At 36.1% G+C, this 13,674-nt stretch overlaps 1 protein-coding gene across 2 annotated transcripts in view; it reads right to left on the reverse strand.

The window, feature by feature from the left end:
* NME7 (NME/NM23 family member 7) overlaps positions 1–13,674 on the reverse strand; it is a 244,646-nt gene that overhangs the window by 75,121 nt on the left and 155,851 nt on the right. The window lies entirely within an intron of this gene.

Below are 13,674 nucleotides of genomic sequence, written 5' to 3' on the forward strand. Positions count from 1 at the left end.
TAAATAGTACATAAAATATGTATTTAAGCAATAGAAAATGGAAATGTAATTAATATAATTAATATTCATCTTTTGAAAAAAAAAGTACAATGAGTACCTACTATATGCCAGACACTCTTCCTGATATATTGGTGAGAAAATAAAAAATCCCTTCCTTCCTGGAGTTTATATGCTAGTGGGAGAAAACAAAAAATAAATGTGTTCAATAGGTAAATGATACAGTATGTTTAGAAGCTAACAGTTGTTACAGGAAAAAGTAAAACAAAATAGGGCAAGATAAGCAATTGAGAATGTCAGGGTGTTGCAACTGTAAAGGGCAGGGGGGTTGGGGCAGGTTAGACCTCTTTTACATGAGACATTCAAGTACAGGTGATACTAAGCACAAATAACTGATGTAACAAAGCACCAATTTGGATTTCTGTAAGCAAATTGTGTTTGATACATGGATGGCATTTTGTTATTGTTGTTATCCAAAGGCTTAAGTAAGCTATATTTGCTGTAAGAATTTTACCTTGAAGTATTCTAACAACTATATTCCACTTTTCATGTTATTCTTAACTTCCCTTTTGTCAATCTGAAGAAAATGAAACCACTAATTAAAAAGATATATGCACTGCAATGTTCATAGCAGCATTAGTTACAATAGTCAAAATATGGAAGCAACCTAAGTGGCCATCAACAGATGAATAGATAAAGATGTGGTGTGTATATATACATATATATATACACATACACACACGCACACACACACACAATGGAATATTTGCCATAAAAAAGAATGAAATTTTGTCATTTGCAACAACATGGATGGATCTGGAGGGCATTATGCTCAGTGAGGTTAAGTCAGACAAAGACAAATATTATATGTTTTTACTTATATGTGGAATACAAAAAATAAAACAAATGAATGAATATACCAAAACAGAAATAGACTCACAGATACAAGAACAAACTAGTGGTTACCAGTGAGGAGAGGGAAGTGGGGAGGGGCAAGACAGGGGTAGGGGATTAAGAGATATACACTACTATGTATAAAATAAATAAGCTACAAAGATATATTGTACAGTACAGGGAATATAGCCAGTATTTTATAATAATTTTAAATGGAGTACAATTATAAAAATATTGAATCACTGTGTTGTATAGCTGAAAGTAATATTGTAAATCAACTATACTTCAATTAAAATAATTAATTAAAAATAAGTAAAGCACAACCATTTCTTTTGACCTTGTAGCAACAGTACTCATTAAGGCCATGTTCACTGTCAGTCTTCAGAAGCTGTCCTGAAAGTGCTCCCCATCTTCCTGTTGTCTTATTTTACTTATCTTCTGTTGTCTGTCTTCCCATTAGAACAAAAACTCTGTGAAGGCAGGGATTTTTATTTTTTTAGTGCAGTATCCCCTGGCCTAGTATTGCCTGATACATAAAAAGTACTTGGTAAATGGCTGAATGAATGAAAGCAAGTAATTAAGAATTGTTTTTAGAAACGAACAGCCATTTGGGAAATTATTAGGATACTTCCATAATTAACAACAGGCTTGGAATTCAGAGATTAAACATTTGTGGTTTCAAGTACTTAAAATATTGAAGGTGTGTGACATACAATAAAACATTGCAGAGGCTTGTGAATGGGAGCAAATGACTTATCAAGGGAGCTGCTCAGCCTCTGACATGAAAGGTGGCTTTGTCATTTTCTACTAGTGACTGAGCACATCCGTATGGAGCAAGTTATTTGCTAGAGTGGTGCAAGAACTGGAGAGTCAAGATCTCAGGATGTAGCCCTCTTACTTTATAAAGAGCTTTTAATATAATAAAATTCTGGTCCCTAATCTAACCATATGGAAGCAGACTGGTAAAGTGGTCAGAGTACAGAAATGGCTTGAACTTCGTGAGTGACCCTGGACAGGTTACTGCATATTTCCATGCAGTTCCCTCATAGATAAATAGGAAAAGACATTAATATCAGTAAATAACAGTACCTATATCTCACCAATTTATTTTTAGAACCAAGTGAAGTAATGTATATTTAATTGCTTTAAAAATTGAAAAAGAACTTTGGAAAAATATATTACTTCTCAAAATAAAAACTATGATTAATATTCAGAAAAACTCCAGGTTTATGCAATACCTGGAATTTGTATTCTTATTTATATTTAAGTACACAATTTTCAATGAATCATTATTTCACGTTTGGTTAAATCCATCATGATGACTATAAAATTGTATATTATTCAAAAATTGTAAAAAACAGACAAACAAACAAATCTTATATATCTTCTTGGATGTCAATATTCTTTAAAAGAAAGACAAGACAGGGCTTCCCTGGTGGCACAGTGGTTGAGAATCTGCCTGCCAATGCAGGGGACATGGGTTCGAGCCCTGGTCTGGGAAGATCCCACATGCCACGAAGCAACTGGGCCCATGAGCCACAATTACTGAGCCTGCGCGTCTGGAGCCTGTGCTCCGCAACAAGAGAGGCCGCGATAGTGAGAGGCCTGCGCACTGCGTTGAAGAGTGGCCCCCACTTGCTGCAACTATAGAAAGCCCTCACACAGAAACGAAGACCCAACACAGCCATAAATAAATTTAAAAAAAAAAAAAAAAAAGACAAGAAAAAAAAACACAATAAAATGTCTCAAAATCAAATCAAATGTATGTCTGGAACAAGGATAAGACATATAAATCAATGCGAGAGCACAGAAATAAACCCATACATCTACTGTCAACTGATTTCCAACAAGGGTACCAAAACCATCCAATGGGGAAACAACAGTCTTTTCAACAAATGATTCTACAACCACTGAATAACCACATGCAAAAGAATGAAGTTTAATCATTACCTCACACCAAATACAAATATTAACTAAAAATAGATACAGACCTAAAAGTAAAAATTAAAACTATAAAACTTTTAGAAGACAACTTAGGGGTAAAACCTTCATGACCTTGGATGTGGAAAAGGATTTTTAAATACAACACCAAAAGAAAAAATATATCAATTAGACTTTGTTAAAATTAAAAACCTGTTTTTAAGCTTCAAAGGACACCAACAAGAAAGTAAAAAGACAACCCACAGAATGGGAAAAACAATATGAATATTTGCAAATTGCATACCAGATAAGAGACTCATATCCAGAATATACAAAGAACTCTTACAACTCACTAATAAAAAGACAAATGCCCCAGTTAAAAAATAGGCAAAAGAACTAAATAGATAATTCCTCCAAGGAAGATACACAAATGGACAGTAAGTACAAGAAAAGATGCTTGACAATATTTGCTGTTGTATTCCATCATAAGCAAATTCTTTTAGAAAATAAAAAAAAGGGAACATCCCCAACTCTTTATATAAAGTTAGCATAGTCTTGATAACAAAACAAGCTAAACATACTACAAGACAGAAAAAATACAATTTCACTCATGAAAAAATTCCTAAACAAGATATTCACAACCAAATCCAAAAAATTATGAAAAATATGAGACATCATCACCATGGTTGGTTAATATTAGTAAATCAATTGATGAAATTCTCCACATTAACAGATTAAGGAGAAAGTTTGTCTGGTCATCTCAATTAATTCAATGTGATAAGTAAAACCATCATCATTTACAGAGGATATTATTGTCTACATAAAATATACTGGAAAAATTTATAAGTAAACTATTGGTATTTATAAGCAAATTTAGCAAGGCGGCTGGATAACAACAACAACAACAAAAATCAATGCACAAAGCATAAATAGAGACATAGAGACACAGATGTAGAGAACAAATGTATGTATACCAAGGGGGAAAGGAGTGGGGAGGGAGGAATTGGGAGGCTGGGATTGACACACATATATTACTGATACTATATATAAAATAGACAACTGATAAAAACATACTATATAGCACAGGGAACTCTACCTAATGCACTGTGGTAACCTAAATGGGAGGGAAGTTGAAAAGGGAGGGGATATCTGTATGCGTATGGATGATTCATTCTGTTATGCAGTGGAGGCTAACACAACATTGTAAAGCAACCATACTCCAATAAAAATTAATTTAAAAAATCAAAAAAAAAAAAAAAAAGAAAAGATGCTTGACATCATTACTCAACAGGAAAATGCAAATCAAAACCACTGGGATGGTTAACATCAAAAAGTCATGTAACAGACCAGATGGCAGACAGCAGAAGCAAGAAGAACTACAATCCTGCAGCCTGTGGAACAAAAACCACATTCACAGAAACACAGACAAGATGAAAAGGCAGAGGGCTATGTTCCAGATGAAGCAACAAGATAAAACCCCAGAAAAACAACTAAATGAAGTGGAGATAGGCAACCGTCCAGAAAAAGAATTCAGAATAATGACAGTGAAGACGATCCAGGACCTCGGAAAAAGAATGGAGGCAAAGATCAGGAAGATGCAAGAAATGTTTAACAAAGACCTAGAAGAATTAAAGAACAAACAGAGGTGAACAATACAATAATGGAAATGAAAACTACACTAGAAGGAATCAATACCAGAATAACTGAGGCAGAAGAACAGATAAGTGACCTGGAAGACAGAATGGTGGAATTCACTGCTGTGGAACAGAATAAAGAAAAGAGAATGAAAAGAAATGAAGACAGCTTAAGAGACCTCTGGGACAACATTAAATGCAACAATATTCACATTATAGGGGTCCCAGAAGGAGAAGAGAGAGAGAAAGGACCCGAGAAAATATTTGAAGAGATTACAGTCGAAAACTTCCCTAACATGGGAAAGGAAATAGCCACCCAAGTCCAGGAAGCGCAGAGAGTCCCATACAGGATAAACCCAAGGAGAAACACACCGAGACACATAGTAATCAAATTGGCAAAAATTAAAGACAAAGAAAAATTATTGAAAGCAGCAAGGGAAAAACAACAAAATAACATACAAGGGAACTCCCATAAGGTTAACAGCTGATTTCTCAGGAGAAACTCTACAAGCCAGAAGGGAGTGGCATGACATACTTAAAGTGATGAAAGGGAAGAACCTACAACCAAGATTACTCTACCTGGCAAGGATCTCATTCAGATTCGATGGAGAAATCAAAAGCTTTACAGACAAGGAAAAGCTAAGAGAATTCAGCACCACCAGACCAGCTCTACAACAAATGCTAAAGGAACTTCTCTAAGTGGGAAACACAAGAGAGGAAAAGGACCTACAAAAACAAACCCCAAACAATTAAGAAAATGGACATAGGAACATACATATCGATAATTACCTTAAACGTGAATGGATTAAATGCTCCAACCAAAAGATACAGGCTTGCTGAATGGATACTAAAACAAGACCCATATATATGCTGTCTACAAGAGACCCACTTCAGACCTAGGGACACATACAGACTGAAAGTGAGGGGATGGAAAAAGATATTCCATGCAAATGGAAATCAAAAAAAAGCTAGAGTAGCAATACTCATATCAGATAAAATAGGCTTTAAAATAAAGAATGTTACAAGAGACAAGAAAGGACACTACATAATGATCAAGGGATCAATCCAAGAAGAAGATGTAACAATTATAAATATATATATGCACCCAACATAGGAGCACCTCAATACATAAGGCAACTGCTAACAGCTATAAATGAGGAAATCGACAGTAACACAGTAATAGTGGGGGACTTTAACACCCCACTTACACCAATGGACAGATCATCCAAAATGAAAATAAATAAGGAAACAGAAGCTTTATATGATACAATAAACCGGATAGATTTAATTGATACTTATAGTACATTCCATCCAAAAACAGCAGAATACACTTTCTTCTCAAGTGCACATGGAACATTCTCCAGGATAGATCACATCTTGGGTCACAAATCAAGCCTCAGTAAATTTAAGAAAACTGAAATCATATCAAGCATCTTTTCTGACCACAACGCTATGAAATTAGAAATCAATTACAGGGAAAAAAACGTAAACAGACCCACGTGAAGGCTAAACAGTACATTACTGAATAACCAAGGGATCACTGAAGAAATCAAAGAGGAAATCAAAAAATACCTAGCGACAAATGACAATGAAACCACGATGATCCAAAACCTATGGGATACAGCAAAAGCAGTTCTAAGAGGGAAGTTTATAGCTATAAAAGCCTACCTCAAGAAACAAGAAAAATCTCAAATAAACAATCTAACCTTAACCTTACATCTAAAGGAAATACACAAAGAAGAACAAACAAAACCCAAAGTTAGCAGAAGGAAAGAAATCATAAAGATCAGAGCAGAAATAAATGAAATAGAAACAAAGGAAACAATAGCAAAGATCAATAAAACTAAAAGCTGATTCTTTGAGAAGATAAACAAAAGTGATAAACCATTAGCCAGACTCACCAAGAAAAAGAGGGAGAGGACTCAAATCAATAAAATTAGAAATGAAAAAGGAGAAGTTACAACAGACACCGCAGAAATACAAAGCATCCTAAGAGACTACTACGAGCAACTCTATGCCAATAAAATGGACAACCTGGAAGAAATGGACATATTCTTAGAAAGGTATAACCTTCCAAGACTGAACCAGGAAGAAATAGAAAATATGAACAGACCAATCACAAGTCATGAAATTGAAACTGTGATTAAAACTCTTCATCCAGAACCAGATGGCTTCACAGGTGTATTCTATCAAACATTTAGAGAAGAGCTAACACCCATCCTTCTCAAACTCTTCCAAAATATTGCGGAGTAAGGAACACTCCTAAACTCATTCTATGAGGCCACCATCACCCTGATACCAAAACCAGACAGAGATACTACAAAAAAAGAAAATTACAGACCAATATCACTGGTGAATATAGATGCAAAAATCCTCAACAAAATACTAGCAAACAGAATCCAACAACACATTAAAAGGATCATACACCACGATCAAGTGGGATTTATCCCAGGGATGCAAGGATTCTTCAATATATGCAAATCAATGTGATACACCATATTAACAAATTGAAGAATAAAAACCATATGATCATCTCAATAGATGCAGAAAAAGCTTCTGACAAAATTCAACACCCATTTATGATAAAAACTCTCCAGAAAGTGGGCATAGAGGGAACCTACCTCAACATAATAAAGGCCATATACGACAAACCCACAGCAAACACCATTCTCAATGGAGAAAAACTGAAAGCATTTCCTCTAAGATCAGGAACAAGACAAGGAAGTCCACTCTCACCACTATTATTCAACATAGTTTTGGAAGTCCTAGCCATGGCAATCAGAGAAGAAAAAGAAATAAAAGAACACAAATTGGAAAAGAAGAAGTAAAACTGTCCCTGTTTGCAGGTGACATGATACTATACATAGAGAATCCTAAAGATGCCACCAGAACACTACTACAGCTAATCAATGAATTTGGTAAAGTTGAAAACCCTGAGATAAACCCATGCACCTAGGGTCAACTAATCTATGACAAAGGAGGCAAGGACATAAAATGGAGAAAAGACAGTCTCTTCAATAAGTGGTGCTGGGAAAACTGGGCAGCTACATGTAAAAGAATGAAATTAGAACACTCCCTGACACCATACACAAAAATAATCTCAAAATGGATTGGAGACCTAAAGTAAGACCGGACACCATAAAACTCTTAGAGGAAAACATAGGAAGAACACTCTATGACATAAATCACAGCAACATCCTTTTTGACCCACCTCTTAGAGAAATGGAAATAAAAACAAAAATAAACAATGGGACCTAATGAAACTTAAAAGCTTTTGCACAGCAAAGGAAACTAAAAACAAGACAAAGAGACAACCCTCAGAATGGGAGAAAATATTTGCAAATGAATCAATGGACAAAAGATTAATCTCCAAAATATATAAACATCTCATGCAGCTCCATACTAAAAAAACAAACAACCCCATCAGAAAATGGGCAGAAGACCTAAACAGAAATTTCTCCAAAGAAGACACACAGATGGCCAAGAAGCACATGAAAAGCTTCTCAACATCACTAATTATTAGAGAAATGCAAATCAAAACTACAATGAGGTATCACCTCACACCAGTTAGAATGGGCATCATCAGAAAATCTACAAACAACAAATGCTGGAGAGGGTGTGGAGAAAAGGGAACCCTCTTGCACTGTTGATGGGAATGTAAATTGATACAGCCACTATGGAGAACAGTATGATGTTCCTTAAAAAACTAAAAATAGAATTACCATATGATCCAGCATTCCCACTATTGGACATGTACCCAGAGAAAACCATAATTCAAAAAGACACATGTACCCCAATGTTCATTGCAGCACTATTTACAATAGCCAGGTCATGGAAGCAACCTAAATGCCCATCGACAGACAAATGGATACAGAAGATGTGGTACATATATACAATGGAATATTACTCAGCCATAAAAAGGAACGAAACTGGGTCATCTGTTGAGACATGGATGGACCTAGAGCTTGTCATACAGAGTGAAGTAAGTCAGAAAGAGTAAAACAAATATCGTATATTAACGCATATATGTGGAACCTAGAAAAATGGTACAGATGAACCAGTTTTCAGGGCAGAAGTTGAGACACAGATGTAGAGAACAAATGTATGGACACCAAGGGGGGAAAGCCGTGGGGGGGTGGGGGTGGGGTGTGATGAATTGGGCGATTGGGATTGACATGTATACACTGATGTGTATAAAATTGATGACTAATAAGAAAAAAAAAAGAAAAGCAGAGATGAAATGAGAGCTGACTATTGGAAGGAAAGGGGAGTGAAGGGAGAAAAAAAGACGGAGAAGGAAAACTTAAAATATAAAATAAACATGAAAATCTTATTTGGAAGCAATGGAAGTTTGAGGTAAATAAAGGTTTTATTTTGGAAACACACACACACACACAAATAGCTTGTAAAAAATTTAGTAATATTCTAGATTGAAACTTTGTATATAGAAATTTTACATTTCCTCAAAATGTTTACCTCGTAATATTTTTGGATCTTGGAACTACCTAACCAGTAAGACCTTTCTTTATGAACAGCTAGTCATAAGAATGGGGTATGTAATGGTAGAAGTCTGTACTCCCCTATAGATTTTCAACAATCTCTCCTCAACAACCAATTCTGTATAATAACTCAGCTTTAAATTTGCTTCTGTTAAAATGAAAATAAAAGCAAATAGGTTTGGGGAAAAAAAAAAAAAGTCAGGTAACAAGTATCAGTGAGGATGTGGAGAAACCAAGACTTTCATATACTGCTAGTGGTAATGTCAAATGGTGCAGTAGCTTTGGAAAAATAGTCTGGCCAATCTTTAATTAAACATAGGGTTACTATATGATCCAGCGATACTCATCCCAGGCATACACCCAAGAGAACTGAAAACATACACCCCCACAAACCTGTACACAGCGTTTACAGTAGCATTATTCATAATGACCAAGGAAAGGAAACAACACAAATGTCCATCAACTGACAAACAGATAAACAAAATGTGGTATATCTATAAAATGAATGTTATTCAGCCATAAAAAGAAAGTACTGAATACATGGTACAACATGGATGAACCTTGAAAACGTTATGCTACGAGAAAGAAGCCAGTCACAAAAGATCACATATCAAATGATTTCATTCCTATGAAATGTCCAGAGCAGGGAAATCTGTAGAGGCGGGGAGCAGATCAGTGGCTGCATAGGCCTGAGGGGTAGGAAGGAAATAGCATAAGGTTTGGGGTTTATTTTTGAGGTGATATTCTAAATGTTCTAAAACAGACTGTGGTAACGGTTGCACATATGTGTAAATACACTAAAAACTATTGGACCATACATTTTAAAACGGGTAAATTGTATTGGTATGTGAATTATATCTCAATAGTGCTATTAAAAAAGCAAATGTATATAACTTACTCAGTGTTTTACAAACTTCACAAGATTTTCTTTCTCTTCCCCTCACCCTCTTTTTTCAACCTCTCTGAAAGAATTAATTTACCAGACAGCCTATCAAGATAATTATTTCTTTAAAAAGATGTTCTTTCATTGTCTTTGTTTTGATTATGCAAAATGTGACAGATAATAAAACTTAAAAATGGTTAAAGCTAAATACTTAAAGCTAAATGTATATTTTTTTCTTCCACATTTCTCAAAAATAATGCCACTGCACCCTTTAAACCTTGGCCAGTATCATACTGTAAGGGTGCAGTATATGATTGAGTAGTGATTATCATAATAATCTCCATTACACCAATGACAGTAATAATGCTAGCTAATATCAATTAAGTGTTCACTATGCTAGGGAGTTTACATGAATAATCTCATTTATTCTTTACAGTAATAATCCCAAGCAGTAGATATCATTATTATCCCAATTTCACAGATGAAGAAATTAAAATTTTGAGAGGTTTCCTACTTGGACCAAGAGCAATTGGTATAGGTGGGATGTGAACTCAGATAACAGAACCCAAGTTCTTAACCACCTTGATATACTTCTTGGATATTATACATACAAATAAAAATCATGTACCACATTTCCTAGAGTTTCAACTTTTAAAACTGTAAATTATACTTCTAAGCCATGTAAAGGGAAAGGGAAAGGTATAATTCACCAAAAGTTCAGCAAAAAAATCAAAATTTTACAGTTGGAAGGAATAGCATAAATCATTTGGTTTGATGACAATTTCATGGAAGTGATAAAACCTGAGGATTTGGGGACTTTTGCCTAACTCTTACAAAATAAAGAAATCTCATTAATGATGCCTTTCCTACAGTTAAGACTGATTTAGAACTCATTCATTCATTCACTTATTCATTTAGTCATTTTTCATTTCAGTCAACAAATATATATTAAATGTCAACTATGTGCTAGGTTACGCACTCTATAAAGTCAAGGAGGAATACGACAGTTCTAGTTCTCAAGGGGCTCACAGTCTGACTGGGAGGGGAGGTGGTCTTAAGCAACACATGTAAACTAATAATTACAATATAATGTGATAAGTAACACTGAATAAACATGGCAGGGCCTTATGAGTCTGTTGGAAAGGTCAGGGAAGCCTTCACCAAGAAAATCATTAAGAGATAAATTTTCTTTCCCAGGAAGAGGGTAAGGAACTTTAGCATGGAATGGTCAGAAATTGCAAGTCATTTAGGATTAATTGGAGCACAGCCAGTGAGAGTGGGAGACTGTATTAAGCATGTCTCTTTATTGTGATGTTCTGACATCTGGGGCTTTACTGACCCTGGAAAGAACAACCAATCCAGAGCCCCCCACACACCCTCACCTCCTCTATCACATTTATACTCCAGGCCAATTTTCCTCTGCCCTTATCACGCCAGGGCCAGGTACCAGAACAGCCACCTACACCCTAGGTCCCACTAAAATTGTTAAAACCAGTCAATACAAAGCCTGCTTACCCTATCCTGCCTGTCCTTCCACAGAAGCCACAATAAAGGCTCTTGCCCACGTACCCCACTGCCACCCCACTCCTTCTGCTTCCTGACTAACCCTGGTGCTTTTCCCTGAGGCTCTGTGTGGTATAGCACGCCCCTTCCTCTTGAGAACTGTAAATACCTTTCAACAGCAATCGTCTCCTGATCTGCGGACTTCACCATGCCTGAATAATAATAAAACCTACATTTTAAAACAGAGACACAGTAAGTGCAACTACATAGCTAGGAAGGGGGAAAGATAGTGTATGGCCTTGTCTGTCTTGCTGAGGAGTTTTTAACGACGCAGTAAACACTGAAGCAAAAGAATGGTTTTAAGAAGGGGCATGACGTGATGAGATTTACATTAAAAAAAAATACTCAGGTAGCTGTCTGGTTACTGAATTGGAGGGAGGTAATTCTGAAAGCAAGGAGACTAGGTAGAAGGTTATTGTCTAAAATAGTCAGGAAGTGGAGAAAATCTCAAGATTTTTCTTTTTTTTTTTTCTGTTCTTGCACTGTTTCGTCTATTCTCCACATAGAAACTAGAGATACTGCTAAAACACGTCAGATCGTGTCGGTCCTTTGCTCAAACTCGTCAATGGCCTCTCTTTCACTCAGAGTAAAAGCCAAAGTCCTTTCAGTGGTATGCAATGCTCCAACCTGGGTATTCCCTCCCATCCCTTACCAACTTGACCTCACCTCCTGCTCTTCTCCCCATGGTCACTCTGCTCCAGCCACACTGGGCTCCTGGCTTTTTCCAACATACCAGGCACTCTGCAACTTTGGAACTTGCTGTTCCCTGGACCTAGATTGCTAAATGACTCTTACCCTTACCTCCTTCAAGTCTGTATCCAATGTTACAGCCTTCCCTGTCCACTCCCTTTAAAAGCTGCAAATTCCTCCCCTTCCTGGAGAACCCTATTTCCTTCCCTGATTGATCTCCCCCTACAGCACTTACCATCATTGGCCATACTAAACATTTTACTTATTTATTCTGTTCGTGGTCTATCTCCCTCCATTAGAACGTAATGTCTGTGAGGACAAGGTTCATTGCTTGTTTTGTTCATTGTTATATCTCCATAGTCTACTCAGTACATAATAGGTACCCCCCAAATATTTGTTGAATGAATGAGTGAATTCATCCAAATATCTGTATAGAAGTTGGAGCAGGTGTTAAGAGAATGAACAATAAGTATGGGCTACAAGTCTTATAAGTTCTCAGAAGCTTAGAGTGGCAAGGATGGGGAGGATTCATGCTGGGAAAAGGAATAAAATAGAAGAAGCTGCCTTGGGTACTACTCTGTCTTCTAACTCCAGGGCTCCTTGTTTATCTTTATTTGACCCTGTGTATCTTCCTCTAGAACAATGGTCCTTCATTTTGTCTTATGCTTGGGTCCTCTTTTGGCAGCCTGATGAAGTCTAAAAACCTTTCTCAGAGCAATGTTTTTAAATACATAAAACACACAGGATTACAAAGGAAACATTATTTTGAAATACAATTATCAAAATATTTTTAAGTGGTAATATAAAAACATAATGTGCATCTTTATTAAGATCTAGCAGCTCTTCTAACAACTCCTATACTTTTAAAGTAGCAATGGTTGTAAATGATATTCTACGATCTCTACAGTTGTAATGTGATACAAAAATGTTTGTAATTTCTAATAATTGCAAAGTCAAGGTATAGCCATTACAGTGGTTTACTGCTTGTATTCACAGGAATTCTAACTTTCATTCAGAGATCGGTGAAAATAAGTCCATGATTTTTTTTCACATCCAAGGTCACAGATTCCTGAATTCTATTTTCCAAAACTTTAGGGGTCTGTAGACAACAGGATAAGAATCCCTACTCTAGGCTCAGTCTCAGGCTACATTCAAAGGGGAAGGAGAGGATCAAAACTAAGTACCCCTCCATACACACAATGCAATACTACTCAGCCATAAAAAAGAATAAAACAATGCCATTTGCGGCAACATGGATGGACCTAAAGATTATCATACTAAGTGAAGTAAGTCAGAAAGAGAAAGACAAATATATGATATCACTTATATGTGGACTCTAAAATATGACACCAATGAACTTATCTACAAAACAGAACCAGACTCACAGACATAGAGAACAGACTTGTGGTTGCCAAGGGGGAGGAGTAGGGGAATGGATTGGCAGTTTGGGGTTAGCAGATGCAAACTATTATATACAGAATGGATAAACAACAAGGTCCTACTGTGTAGCACAAAGAACTATATTCAATATCCTGTGATAAACCATAATGGAAAAGAATGTGAAAAAGAATGTATATACATATATAACTGAATC

The sequence above is a fragment of the Balaenoptera ricei genome, chromosome 1 (genome assembly GCF_028023285.1).
Source record: "Balaenoptera ricei isolate mBalRic1 chromosome 1, mBalRic1.hap2, whole genome shotgun sequence".
In the NCBI taxonomy this organism is placed as follows: Eukaryota; Metazoa; Chordata; class Mammalia; order Artiodactyla; family Balaenopteridae; genus Balaenoptera; species Balaenoptera ricei.